The following is a 15,313-nucleotide window of genomic DNA, read 5'->3' as shown; positions in this document are numbered from 1 at the left end:
GAGGTTCAGAAGTTCAAGCAAAGATGCAATGCATTGCTACACTAATACGATTCTCCTTGCATTTTAATACATTTTTATCTATTTATTAATTTATTAGTTTTTTATTTTTTAATAAGTGGGATCTCGTCTTTCTGTATTTCCACGTCCTTCTTCTTACCTCTTCCCAATGAACACCACATTCTTTGGAAGCTTGAATTTCAAGTCAGTGGCCCCTGTGGGCTTGTTCCATATGAATAGGTTTCATCTCCTCAGTAATAATAATAATAATAATAATAATAATAATAATAATAATAATAATAATAATATCCAATTCACCGCATGCCGTTTTCCCATTTGGAAGGGGAAGCTTTAGAAGGGTAACACCTGGTTCTCAAGAAGTCTTTAGTGTTGAGTATCCTCATGAATTTTTCATGTGCAGTTTAAAAGTGCTCAAATCTGGGATTTGTATATGTAGACAGGAAGACATTGCATGTAGCTATATCGTTCAGAAAATGAAGTGTGTAAATGTTTTCAGTCTATAATGTTGCTGTGGTTATTCAGACATCGGTATTACGCTACGTTTAGTTAAGATTTGAATTAATTAAGCATCAGTTGAAGCAGTCATGTTCCAGTCGTGGTTCAGGAGAGGTGACAAAAGTATTCCTTTATCAGGTTACGGACCCGTTTTGATGGCGTGCTGTGACCAATCGTGACCTACTGCTGCTTGCAAGAGATTCCTAATTATTATTATTATTCAGGAGATGAAACCTATTCTTAAGGAACAAGCCCACTGGGGCCATTGACTTGAAATTCAAGCTTCCAAAGAATATGGTGGTCATTATGAGGAAGAAGTAAGAGGAAAATACAGAAAGAAGAGATCCCACTTATTAAAAAAGAAAAAAATGATTTAATAAATGGACAAATAAGTGAAAATGTATTAAAATGCAAGAAGAATGTTTGTCACAAGTTTCTAAGCATCGATGTTGTGACGAGATCGCATGCCCAATGCAAATGCCCTGTAGATAGTAGGATGTTTGTATGTCTTAGAAGTCTGCCTTTCGTTTTGGGATCACCCTTCCAAGTACAGATCAGACCCGATTTTTCTCTAATTCTGTGACTGATAGACGGGTTGTGCTCGGAACTTGGTACCCCTAACATTCTTTGAAGGGCCACGAGATAAACCAAGTTGAACTCAGTGATCGCTCCTCTTGAGAGATTGTTTTCCAGCAGATAAATAAATGAAAGTCATTCCCATTTGCAGTAGGTATTGCAGGCGCTTGTAACTTGACTTTTTGAAATGATTGTAGGTTTGCGTAAGATTCAGCCGTTGTAATGTAAGATCCAAGTCTAGCCTCAGATTTAGAGGAAACTCCGTCATGAAATTCTTCAGCATTAAACTGTGTTGGTTTGGTTGTGTAACAGGCTGACTCGAGCCTATCGTTTGTGCGTTCAGTCTTCACTTGGGAATTTCTTCATCGCCGTCGTCGTGTTGGTTAACCAGCCATTGCTCGGTAGTTAAGTCTGTTTAACGTTTGTTAATGCACACACGCATTCTCTCTCTCTCTCTCTCTCTCTCTCTCTCTCTCTCTCTCTCTCTCTCTCTCTCTCTCTCTCTCACGCACACACACTATATTTATATATGTATATATTATTTATATACACATATATATATTATTTATATATATACATATATATATATATTTATATATATTTATATATATTTATATATATTTATATATATTAGTCTTCGTCCTCCAAAAACTTGAATACATTTGCAGGTCAACCGTTTATGGTAATGCCAGATATTATAATTTTGAATTATGCAACAGTATTCCTTTCACGAGTTACCTTAAGCTTTGACTTTGTAGGCGTTGTTTTCCCAGGTCTGATTTTTATTATTTACACGGCAATGCTCTTCCGCTCATCAACTCAGAGTACGGTGATTGATAATTGTGATTTTGAAACGAGAATTATTCCAAAAAATTAACGAGTTGTATATGTGTGTTGTGTAAGCGAGAGGGAGTATCGGCGCATGTATATTAACATTGCATGCATAATATGTACGTATATTATCTGCGGGTAGATTTAGTACTAGTTACATCCTCGACAGACCATAGGTAACGATAACAGTGGTTTTGCATTTTTTATTTTCCGTAAAAGAAAACTATTGAGATGGCTTTGCCTGTCCATCCGCGCCTTTTCTTGTCCGCCCTCAGATCTTAAAAACTACTGAGGCTAGAGCGCTGGAAACTGGTATGTTGATCATCACCCTCTAATCATCAAACATACCAAGTTGCGGCCCTCTAGCCTTAGTGTTTTTATTTTATTTAAGGTAAAGTTAACCATAATTGTGTGTCTGTCAACGATATAGGACAGGCCACCACCGGGCAGTGGTTGAAGTTTCATGGGCCGCGGCTCATACATTATACTAGACCACCGAAAGATAGACCTGTTTTCGGTGGCCTTAATCATACGCTGTACAGAAAGCTCGATTGCGCCGAAGAAACTGTGGCTCATTTTTGACTTGTTATATTCATGCATAATTAAAGTAATTTAAATATTGGTGGATGCAATTAAGGCTGGTTATTTGAAAATAACATGAAAATAACGCATCGGTTTGAATGTCGCGAAAGTAATAGCATTATCGTGTAACTGTCATGTACACGGAGTTAATAAAAAAGGCAAGTGCCGTTGGCATTGAAGCCCCCTGTGTCCATGTGTGGGACACGGGCATGCATCCTTACCTTAAAGATCAACTCTTGAACTTGTAAACGAAGTTAGGGATGAGTAATGTCAATTGTTACATGAGGTTTGATTAGCAGGCAGGGACTGAGTGTAACAGTGGCATCTGAGAGCAACAATTCTGTTCACGTATGCCTGAGAATAAGTTCTTCCCAATCTTAGTGATGCAACCCAGATCGGTGCCACACACAGCATTATTTTTCGGAATCTTTCAGCATCTTTCTCCCGGAAGTTGCACCAGGTCGACGATGGTGCTGTAATTGAAGCCACTTCAGTTCATTATCGTGCGACAATGCCTTAGCGATCATCCCTGTAGACCAAATTGCATGATGTTTTGTTGTCCAGAACCACAAATATTTTAACTTATCAGTATTAGTAAATTGTATTTTACAGAAATAGAGGCGTAGAGGTACCATTTAGTACCTTTTAACATAGTCTTTGGCAAGATAATTTGCTCATTCTGAACTTGATTCCAAATAACATAGTCGATGACAAAAATATTTGCTCAATTTGAACTTTATACCAAATAATATAGTCTCTTGCAAGAAAATTTGCTCATTCTGAACTTGATTCCAAGTCTACTCCTTACCATCGAATGGTGCTTGGGACATGTATAGTGAGTGACATGCTCTGAAATAGCTATAAAATCACTTGTGAAATGTTATAAGATGCTAAAACACGCCAGAGAACGTGTTCTTGTAACACCAATTTTATTTTCTGTTCTGTCCAAAAATAAATTTCCAGTTACTATACAGTATATATATACAGGTATATATATATATATTATATATATATATATATTATATATATATATATATATTATATATATATATATATATATATATATATATATATATATATATATATATATATATATATATATATATATATATATATATATATATATATATATATATATATATATATATATATATATATATATATATATATATATATATATATATATATATATATATATATATATATATATATATATATATATATATATATATATATATATATATATATATATATACAGTCACATATTTAAGCACCACCTTTTTACCACTGCATGTAATGGTCTCCATGGATCTTGCGTAGGCATACGCGCCAAAGGCTTTATTGTGGGTGGTCGTGGGCTTGGAACAACCGGTCAGTCTGGTTTTAGGCAGCCAAGTTGCGTGCACTCCGTGGGCTGTCATGCTCAATGGAGTCATTCATTCATTCATTCACTCATTTATCTTGCACCATTTATAATGCCATATTGTATTATGTGGAGGTTTCCTAGCACTCTCCTCACTCAGGACAACGTGACACAGAGTTTCTTGCTCTAACAAGTACCGTAATATTGGAACATTTCACTTGCCCAGTGAAGCATGCTCGTTTGGTTGTGGAAAAGGTCTGGTAGATCGGATTAAAGAATGTTCCTGTATTTGGTACAAGTGACTTGATTCACTTACTTTTAAGCAAAAACTATTTCTTTTTCGTTGTCCAAAGCTTTTGTCATTTTATTAAGAAACTTAAGAAGCTTATTCCGCACTAACACTTGCCACGTGAACCCTGGCTCGCGCACAACGCGCATATACATACATACAGTTGTTATGAATAGATAAATAATGCAGAAATAGATGGAATTTAATGCGTTTGAAAATTTGGAAACAGTTCCTTGAAAAGAAGTTTTTTTTTTTTTAGGAACGATGGCGATGAAATCTATATCTGTTCAATTATTTAATTTGTGGTTTTCTTAAATATATTCGTTGATATATTTGACCCAAAAGTTCGCATCACGTAATTTGGAGAAAAAAACAGTCGAGGCTTAAAGAAATTTTCAATCAAATATTTATAGCGCATAATTTTCGATGATTAATGTAAGCCAGAACGGTCAAGATGAATGTCTGAATTTAGAAATTAAATTTTGTATTAGCTTTCGGCTTTTATAGTCATGACCTCCGTCATACTATTCAAAGTCGGTGCTACTTTTTGGCTATAATATTGAATGTTAGTCCTATTATCTCCTTTTGTAAAGGTCTGATAGTTTTTGCTAAAATTTTAAGGATCTATTAGTTTTTTCCTGAATCCCGAATGTTTGGCTGTGATATTTGTGGTCCTAAGTTTTTGCGATATTTTTATTATAATTCTTAAAGCCCGTAAGTTTTCGGTATAATATTCAAGGCCTTAATTTTACTGCATTATTTAACCAGTATGTCGGTGCTTTTGTCATAACGTTGATGGCATATAAGTTTTTTACGATAGTACAGAAGGGTTGAAAGCTTTTTGCTATGGTATTCAAAAATTAAATTTTTCGTTTTTATATTTTAGACATGATAGTTTATTCTATAATATGTGAGAAATTAAGTTTGACTCTGATATTTATAGTGAAGTTTAACTCTAATATTTTAGGGAATGCCTTTTTTTCTGTAATATTTAAGACCCTGTTTTGCTTTTAATAATCTACATTGTTTGTGACAGTTGCGTAAGCTACTTTGGGAGTTTCACACGGATAAACTTTTTTCCCTCTCACCACTTACCGTTTTGCGAGAACGGGAAGGATTCGGATGTATGATATAACGGCAGAAGTCGAACTGAATTCCAACTACCATTACATCACATATATATAACGAGGCTCTTCCTCGGCCAGTGAAAGTAAAAAGCACGACCTTGAAACGTGTCTTACTTGATGCGTCAGCGTTGGAGAGAGAGAGAGAGAGAGAGAGAGAGAGAGAGAGAGTAATTTCATTGCACACTCGCTGTATGGATGGTCGTTCGATCAGCAAAGTTAAGCAACTTCAGGTCTGGTCAGCACTTGAATGGGTAACTGTCTAAAAAAGCCCAACGCCGTCAGCACTTAGACTCCTTTAACATGCATAAATAATCCTAAAAATCGGGAAGGTAAAACTTCCCACAAACGCACGTCGGCAACTAAAATATCACAAACAGATTGATAACAAGTCACCGACCACACGTGAAGAACGAGCCTTTAGTATATATGTATGTATACAGTACATTTATGTATTTATGTATATATATGTAATATATATGTGTATGTAAATATATAATTATATATGTATATGTGTATATATATACAGTATGTACTGTATATATATATATATATATATGTGTTTAATATACATACATACATTTTATATATATATATATATATATATATATATATATATATATATATATATATATATATATATATATATATATATATATATATATATATTTTTATATATATATATTTCGTGCACTGGTTTTCGCTCTTGTATGTTGAACGTATTTACTGAATATCTTGGGAGAGAGGTAGAGATAGACGCCCCGACTCAAGGTTAATCTTATCTTTTCAAGTATGTGACTACGTCACTTTCTTTTCGACTCCCTGATTTCAGTTGATTTTTAACTGGATAAGAAAGATTATTTTTCTCTTTTATTTAACTTGACTTCTGCATCCGTTAGGGCCAAAACTTGTAACTCAACTTTTTTGTGGTTGATAGTCAAGGGTCCTTGTGTAAGGAATGCTTTAAAAGTTAAATGAATGAACTGTTTTGTCCGGAAGAGGCTTTCAGGAATAAAATTTTTGAAAGGAATAGAATATTAAACATCTTCTGTTTGTAGATGTTTGTTAGGATGTGTAGCGTGTATTGAATGATATATTTTTGTGGAAGTTTAGTAAAAAGGAGAGAGTATGTACCAAGGGACGAGATAATATTAAGGGGTGGAGAAAGATGAATGAGATTGCATTTTTGCAGTATTTATGAACAATCATATATAGCGTAGGTTCTCTTGAATTGGAATTTATTGAATGACTATAGAATAAGATAAGAAAAAGAATTAGCAGGTTCAGTAAGATTCTGGAATGAAATAGATTGAAAATGCATACGAAAGTCAGATTGTACATTACTACTGTCTGTACTGCTGTATGGACAAGGATCATGAAAGGGAGATGGAGACGCGTTGGAAATATCCTTCGCACAAAAGCTAGGGGAATAGAATATTTCGGTGTCAATTTGGCTCCTGTGGCCACTAGAACCTTCTTAGAAGGTGACTGAGATGGGAGTCTAGAGATGAGTGGAGATTTTTAGAAGACAAAACACAGGCAAATATGAATGGTGGAATTTCACGGTGTTCCTTTCGTCACTAGGTGTTTGAGGTGATGATATGTATGTATATATATATATATATATATATATATATATATATATATATATATATATATATATATATAATATAATGTATTATATATGTGTGCATATCTATATTTTATATACATATATATAATATATATACGTATGTATGTTTATATATATATATATATATATATATATATATATATATATACATATATATATAATTATATGTATATAATATATATATAATTATATATATAATATATATATATAAATATAATATATATGTATAATGTATATACGTATATGTATGTATGTATATGTATGTATATATATGTATGTATATATGTATATATATATATATATATATATATATATATATATATATATATATATATATATATATATATATATATAAATAAAATTTATATATGTATGGATGAGTTATTTCCCATGACTTTTGCAACACCCAGACCTTCATTCTTCAAACATTAATTTAGGGTCGTCATCCAGTCACTCAACCAATCTCTGTCCGTCCGTCGGCGTGCAAGTGCAATCCATGTGACGAAATCGCTTACGTAACAAATTTCCCAGGGCCCCAATTTGGTCTCATACACTCCATTAGGAATCCTTCGTGTGTGATGACATTTGGTCGGCGCCGTTGTGTTGTTTTGTCTCTTGCTTTGGCTTTTGAGTTAAGCCCAATTCGTGTGCAGAGAGAGAGAGAGAGAGAGAGAGAGAGAGAGAGAGAGAGAGAGAGAGAGAGAGAAGGAAACAAATGCTAGCATTGCGGCCATTAATTTTCCATTGTAACTTGTTGATTGATAAAAGATAGCATTGTTAAAACTTGACCTTGACCTTACGCCCCTCCCCCTCTCTCTCTCTGTCCTTGTCTCTCTTTCTCTCTCTTAATGACAATCTTCGCTACAAGTATAAAACCTCCTTCTGAGACAAAGAATTGATAGAGATATTCACCCGATATGCTTCTAAAGCGTGTATACATCGTGCCTAGCTTCGTGACTTTTACCATTTAGTTTCAATGAAAATGCACCCAAGCGCGCAAGCACATACCGCGGACTGCATTCTCGTGCTTTGATGGAGACGCACCCGCGTCCTTGGGCTCCTAGGTACGCAGGCAGGTGTCCGGATGTTTGTCCTGGTCTTTGTAAAGGGACGAAACGCCGTGAAAATTTCTCGTTATTTGGAAACTCTGGGAAGTGGTGGTACTGTTGTGCCTCGCCCAGGATACGCTAATGTTATTTATTCTCTCTCTCTCTCTCTCTCTCTCTCTCTCTCTCTCTCTCTCTCTCTCTCTCTCTTCGTATAGTGAGATAAATAAGTTTGAATTGTATAGCTACCAATTGCTAAGAATCCTCTTAAATGCAGACTAGTGTTTGCTCTTAACAAGTAGGGGGAATAAATAGAAAAACATTTTAGAATAAAAATTTTGCGCAGAATTGAAGTTTCATTTTAAAAGACAGTATTTTGAGCAAAAGTAAATTGAAAGTACATCCACACTGATTTATAGATAGTGCAAACAGTTTTATTATATAGGGGATGCAAAGTAGAGAGTTTGGAGAGGAAGGAACTGGAATGAGTAATTGTAAGTAAGATAGTGAGGAAAAACTGAACATTGAACAAGGAAGAATATTTCCTGGTTGCTAGTCACTTAGTGAAGTCTGGGTGCTGGTGCTGGGTTCATTTCATTACCTGTTCAACTAGTCTAGAGAAGCTGGTCCCTCACGAAGTCTTTAAATCCAGCTACTCCGTGAAAGAAACTAGCGACCTCAACTGCTTTTAATGACCTTGTCCTTGTAGGCAATAAATGTACGCCGTTTGTCCCTTTATATTACTTCCTTGATTTTTCGCAGTGTTTGCAAAAACAATCGGTGTAAATTGTTTACTTTAACCTTGATCCTTCTGATTCTAGGAGAAAGTTGACAGCAGCAGTAGTGCAAAGATGACGTGCGATTAGGACATACGTTTATGTATATAGTATTTCTCATTGATATATATAGTATTTCTCTCTGTATAGTATCATAAAATAGTTTTCCCATCGCAGTGAGTAGGATTCGAACCTACGCGGGAAGATCCCATCTGATTTCTAGTCAGACGCCTTAACCACTCGGCCATCACTGCACATAAAGAGCAACAGGTGTCACATCACCTGTTACTGTATTCAGTAGTGGCCACTACTTTTTCAAGCGTAGGTGTAAAACTAACAGAAGGCTTTAAAGAAAATATTTCTGAAAGAGACAGGCTGCCCATAAATATCTCCATAGCGAGAGTAATGGTCGCAAGTCACTTGGAATTTATCTTTCCCTTTTTCCCCTTTCAACATCTTGGTGCCGGCCCCCTCCCCACCAGCATTCCAGTTGACACCTGGTGCCACCTTTTCTTATTTGTAGTGACTCGTGGACTGCCGGTGCCACGTCTTTTTCGACCCTAAGAGTAACATGTTGACAGCTGGTGATCGTTCATGCTCATAGAAATTGTGCTGTTGACAGCTTGCGATCGTACAATCTCCCGGGAATGATTTGTTGACAGCAGATTACCTTACATCACGTTGGGTGACTTGCTGACAAGCGGTAATCTTTAGAACCCTGGGCTGGTGATCTTATATTTCCTTAGGACTGATGTTGGCAGCTGCCGATCGCGTACCCAACCCCCATGAGTGCCTCATTGGCAGCAGCAGTACTGGTTCTATTTCCTCTTCAACGAACAATGGCGGGTCTCTCTCTCTCTCTCTCTCTCTCTCTCTCTCTCTCTCTCTCTCTCTCGTTCCTAAAGTGGGGGAGTGTGAAGATGGAAAGATGAGAATGGTAGGGAGCTGAACTCGTCAAAATGAGTAACATAACGTCTCGTCTGTGATATTTATACTGCTTTAGGCAGTACCGGTGGCGAAGGTGTGCTGAAGTTCACTTTTATTGTACTTAAATTCTGCAGTTTTCCCATAACTTTTAATTCAGCATTAAAACTTGTGTGTTGAGGTTATCAAATATATAGGCAGTGTGTACCGGAACTTATGCTAATGCAACCAAAAACTTTTTTGAGGTTAAGGAAATTTTTATTATTATGAAGTTAATAAGTACTGGTTTCTAATAAATATCGATACAGGTTAGGTTACTGAAGGGTAATTACAATTATTTTTTGTACTTGATAATAAGTTTCATTGAATAGCTGCATAACGATGATAAAATCAAACTAAAATACAGGAGGAAAACCCCTTTCATTCGTCCACAAATTCAGACTCAAGTAAGCAGTCAGATTTATTAGTATAATAAAAATCTACCGGTGGACCTCTCCTCTCTGAGAGGGGATGCCACGCACAATAGTCTAAGCATCACTTCTTTAATGATTAAACGTTATGCCTCATCTTATGACGTAGCTCCACTCTGACCCTTTATGTTCTCCGTGACCTTTGACCCCTCTGCATTCCCTGCCATCTCCTTTACCGAAATTCCTCGAATACTTCCGGCCTTCTGGTTGCAGTTGTGACTTGACACCTTGCCATTTCCGGGAAGGCGTTGCATCCCCTTCCTGCTGTTTAAAGACTGGTTATGACTTGCAAAGAGATTTTATGACTTTTCAGTTTTACGTAAATACAAGATGCTATCTCACAAATAATCAAGTATTAAACCGTGCTAACATGCAAAAATGTGTATTCTTGATTTGCAATACTATTAATATTAATATTATATTGACACACCTTATATAATACTATTATCCGTTTTTATTAAGGCGGAAAATTAGTCAGTGGCATTGTATATCCTTCAGGAGTTTGCAGCCTGACCTTAACTCTCCCCTTTTTGGCAATGTCTGTAATGCGATGAGACCTCAGTTTATTTATTGTAGGATTCATTATTGCGCACAGACAGAACTTACTGTTTGTGTTTCGAGTTGTAAAAATGAGATAAAAAAGTTTTCGAGACTTTTTTAAATGACTTTTGATTGTTGAAAATTACGAAGATTTTGTCATTATCTTTCACTACCATTTCATATTTTCAGTTTAATTAAATAAAAATTGTAGGAATAGCCTCATATTTCTTTGCTTAGTTTTTCAAAACTTCAGACTGAAAGTTAAATTGTGCACACTCCTTGGCCAGTACCATAAGGTATTTTTTAGAGGGGTAGTACATTTTAGTATATTTCTTGATGAAACGTGTGGAAGACGAAGAAAGATGTGTATATGAAGGATGCAACATTTGTCAGAGATGTGTATTTGTGAATGAGTGCTGTGTATCCTTTTTTTTTGAGATAGTGATATAGCGCTGCCGAACTCGTACATTCTCTCTCTCTCTCTCTCTCTCTCTCTCTCTCTCTCTCTCTCTCTCTCTCTCTCTCTCTCTCTCTCTCTCTCTCTCTGTCATATTTTTATATTTACGTATATATTGTAAATGTACGTTTGGAGAATATATGTAATTTGATCCTAGCTAAGCAGTGTCATCAGTTATAATCTGCTATGTATAGTTAGTTGCATTAGAGAGTCAAATATCTCTGTATAAATCATTCTAATAATCCACGTTTGTCAATTGTGAGATTAACGAGTCAGTTCATAACTGCTTTAATGTAAATGCGAAGGTTTAGTGCATCGTGTTTTTAATTATGGTAGATCTCACGGTTCACTGTAACCTGGATGTTAACTTCACCAATCAAGTGCACGGCATCATTTCCAGAGAGACATATCGAAGAGATACGTCGAAAGCATTACTTATTTAGCTGCTCATACGGCCAGCTCAAGGGTAAGGAGCCTGTGCTAATAAAAAGTCTGCCTGGTTATGGTCTAGACTAGAGCGGACAACAGTGTAATATTCTACGCCATTTGCACTTCGACATGGGTCCTGCCAATTTTCTTGTTTATTATTATTATTATTATTATTATTATTATTATTATTATTATTATTATTATTATTATTATTATTATTATTATTCAGAAGATGAACGCTGTTCATATGGAACAGGCCCACAGGGGCCATTGACTTGAAATTCAAGCTTCCAAAAAATATGGTGTTCATTAGGAAGAAGTAAGAGGAGGTAAAGGAAATACAGAAAGAAGAGATCTCACTTATTAAACAAGAAAAAATGAATTGATAAAATAATGAACAGATAAAAATATATTGCAATGCAAGGAGAATAGTATCAGGGTAGTAGTGGATTGCATCTTCGCTTGAACTTCTGAAGTTCCAATTGCACGACATCCTCTGGGAGGCTGTTCCATAGTCCAACGGTGTGAGGGATAAACGACCTCTGGAACTCAGAAGTTCTACAGTGAGGCACATTTACTGCAAATTGGTGTTGCTGTTCAGCAGATCTGGTTGCTCTCGGCAGGAAAAGGGGATCAGGGATCAATTGTGAATATGAAAGATCTGTTAAAACAAAACTTACGATAAATTGACAAACAAGAGACCATCCGTCGATGGTCCAAGTCATAACTGCTAATATTAGCAAACAGGAACCTACCACTACAAACAACTCAATCTAACTAAAAGAGATGAATCTTTAGCAGAAGCAGACATCCACACCGGAGAACAGTATTCTAGTAAAGGAAGGACAAATGGCATAAAACAGATTGCATTGATTTTATCAATTATGAATGTACGAGGCCTTTCGTACAATTCCTAACTTTCGTGTGGCATTTGCTGACACTTTCATTAGATGTTTCTCAAAAGTAAGACGTGAGTCAAAAGTTACACCTACAATAGTTAAAGCTTCAGAAAATTTCAGCAGAGTCCCATCCACCTGGAGAGGAGAATGGGATGGAAAATCTGTACGAGATCTGCTAATCAACAGTGTTTTCGTTTTACTGGAGTTGAGCTGGAGTTCAGCCTTATACTCCACCGACTACACCACTAATCCAGTCCTTGTCACAATTGAGACTAAGGGCAGGTTCATTTCTCATAAGTGGAGACCTTACCACACCCACAAGTATAGCATCATCGGCATACTGAACAATCTTGTTTTCCAGGCCAACAACCACATCAATCGTATCCACTAAAAATAACAGTGGACCATGAACACTACCCTGTGGAACTCCAGACACAATAGGTCTTGGTTCGCTAAAGATCCCATCAACAGCACCTTGTTGCTGCCTACCTTATTTGCTAAATCGAAAGCAGCACTAAAATCTATTGAATTACTCTACACTCAAAAGCCTTATCAAGGTTCTCTTGCAAATTCATGTCAAATCTAAGAGCATTGTAGGTACCTAACTGCTTCCTATATGCATGTTGACTATCAGCAAACAATCCTTTGAATTCCACATACTTATATAGTGGCTTACAAATAAGTTTTTCTGAAACTTTGGAGAGCACAGGGATAATAGATATTGGCCTGTTGTTAACAGCTGTTTGCAGATATGCCATTTTTTGGAACAGGCACTGGATTGCTAAGCTTGCCCTCATCCGCAAAGATACTCCTTCAATATAAAAATCGATAGAATCATATAATCTTGAGAGACAACTCATTATAAGCCTTTTTAACGAGGCAAAGGGACGAAATGATCAGGATCTTCTCTACTCCAGCTATCAAGATTATCAAGAATTTTCTTAACATTCCTAGAGCGAAATGCAAATTTTGTAAGAATAGGTTCAGGATGACAAGTATCAGGGAGAGGGTCATCCACAGCTGATTGCTTAGCTTCAAAAGCTCAATGATGCAGTTCAGCCAGTAACCAATTTACCATCTGTTAGCAGTGGAGGAATTGGAAAAATTGGTCCACCACAGATGAGGCTGAGTAATTCCTTCAAGTTTTCTCTTTCAAGAAATTACTGTAATTTCTCTCAGCAATATGATAAATTCTATTTGTAGCATGGTGAGACACAACAAAAATGTAGTTTTCACTTGAACGATTTCGTCTCCATGTGTTGAATTTGATCTGTTTGTCATGGTAAACTCTTCTACATGTATCATCAAACCATGGGTGGTCATATGTCCTGAATTTAATAACCTTTCTAGGGACATACCTTACTAAAATAGCCATCAGCACTTGATTTAACTTCTTGGGATCTGGATCTGATATAGCATCTGAAATATTAAGTGCCTGACATGCTTCAATAATGTAATCCCAACTGGCTCTAGATTTTAGCCGAACTATTTTTCCAGTGGTGGAATTAGGAATATACTGATTAACAGAAATGTCCATCTCAATGGCGTAGTGATAGAAGTGCCTATATACTCGCTGACCTTGGACTTCACGATAGCTGGAACATCTGCAAATTCGAGGTCTTAATGTATTACCAGAAATATGCATGGGTTCCTTAGCTGGACAAAATCGTAGGATACACAGAACTCAAGAGCAGACTGGCCATGTTGATCTGTGGAATTTGAATTAGCCAATCACAGTGCTTTGCATTGCAGTCTCCACAAACAATGAATGAAGCTTTTAAATCCTGTGACTGAGCCATACTAATCCTCTCCAAGAGACAGTCATATATAGAATCGTCGATATTTGGATTGCGGTAAACAGCAAATATGGATACATATAGTAGAACTTACTGAAAATCTTAAGACAAAGAATTTCATGGTAACTACATTCTTAAGTTTTTCTGATGATATGTAGGTCGTCTGGATTTAGTGTATACAGCCATACCTTGTGCATGTGGAATGTTACGACGATAAATAAAATCAGGGCCGTCAAATCTTAGGATTAAAAGCTCAACCTTTGACCTGTTACTACTTACAAGTGTCTCAGATAAAAGCATTAAATTGTAGTTTCGGGCACAACTCTGAAGATCAAGAAAATTTGTCCTTAAACCCCGAATATTTTCGTACAGTAATGAGTAGCAGACCCAGGGTTCAGCTCAATGTCTCCCGAAAGAATTAAAATTAACTACATACAATTAGTAGCAAAACTAATAAATGACTCATAACAACAGTAACATAATAAAAATCAACAGAATAATAAACAATTATAATGCAATCAACAAGAACAGAATTTACATTGTTTACAAAAATTTAATTGAAAGTTTAAATAAACCTAATCATATGTCATAGAAAAAATGCTGGAAGCAACTGGTCGATAAGATGGAGCTGGCACGCCTTATAAGAAACCCGCTTGGTTTGCCACAACTTGGGGAGGACAGTCAGGATGGATTTAGAAATTATAAAGATCTCAGAAGGAAAAGATTCGGTAAAGAAGAAGGCCCTTTCCTGGTAATCCACCAAGCAACTTTTGCTTCTTCGTCAGCCTGTCTTACACACTATTCGAAAACAACAGAAAAATGAACAAAAAAGAGGAAAATTCCCCGATTGTACCTTCAAGCAAAGGAACGCAAAACAATGGAAGCCATTGTTAAATGGCTATGGCACAGTCCAAGGTTGGAGAACAAGGTTTGTATTCAGAATAACCTTCTCTTAGAAGGGTTGCCTACCAAGGCTGAAGGGTCCCTTCCACCAGCTGGTTTGATTTCGGAGTATCCTAGAAGAGTTGCCTGCCAAGGCTAAAGTCTCTTTTACCATAACTCGTG

General features: G+C 36.1%; 1 protein-coding gene and 1 non-coding gene across 2 annotated transcripts in view; both read right to left on the bottom strand.

The window, feature by feature from the left end:
* Positions 1 to 5,294, bottom strand: part of LOC136844618 (uncharacterized) — a 22,303-nt gene extending 17,009 nt beyond the window's left edge. Inside the window, exon 1 of the mRNA XM_067113903.1 lies at positions 5,250 to 5,294. The gene's annotated coding sequence lies outside the window, so the exon portion shown is untranslated. The remainder of the gene's footprint in view (positions 1 to 5,249) is intronic.
* Positions 5,295 to 8,905: 3,611 nt separating this feature from the next.
* TRNAS-AGA (transfer RNA serine (anticodon AGA)) lies at positions 8,906 to 8,987 on the bottom strand. The gene has a single exon. It is a non-coding gene; the product is annotated as a tRNA-Ser (tRNA).
* Positions 8,988 to 15,313: the final 6,326 nt, after the last annotated feature.

Source organism: Macrobrachium rosenbergii, chromosome 13 (assembly GCF_040412425.1).
Source record: "Macrobrachium rosenbergii isolate ZJJX-2024 chromosome 13, ASM4041242v1, whole genome shotgun sequence".
Lineage (NCBI taxonomy): Eukaryota > Metazoa > Arthropoda > Malacostraca > Decapoda > Palaemonidae > Macrobrachium > Macrobrachium rosenbergii.
The sequence above is the reverse complement of the archived record's forward strand: the minus strand, read 5'-3'. Positions and strand labels throughout refer to the sequence as shown.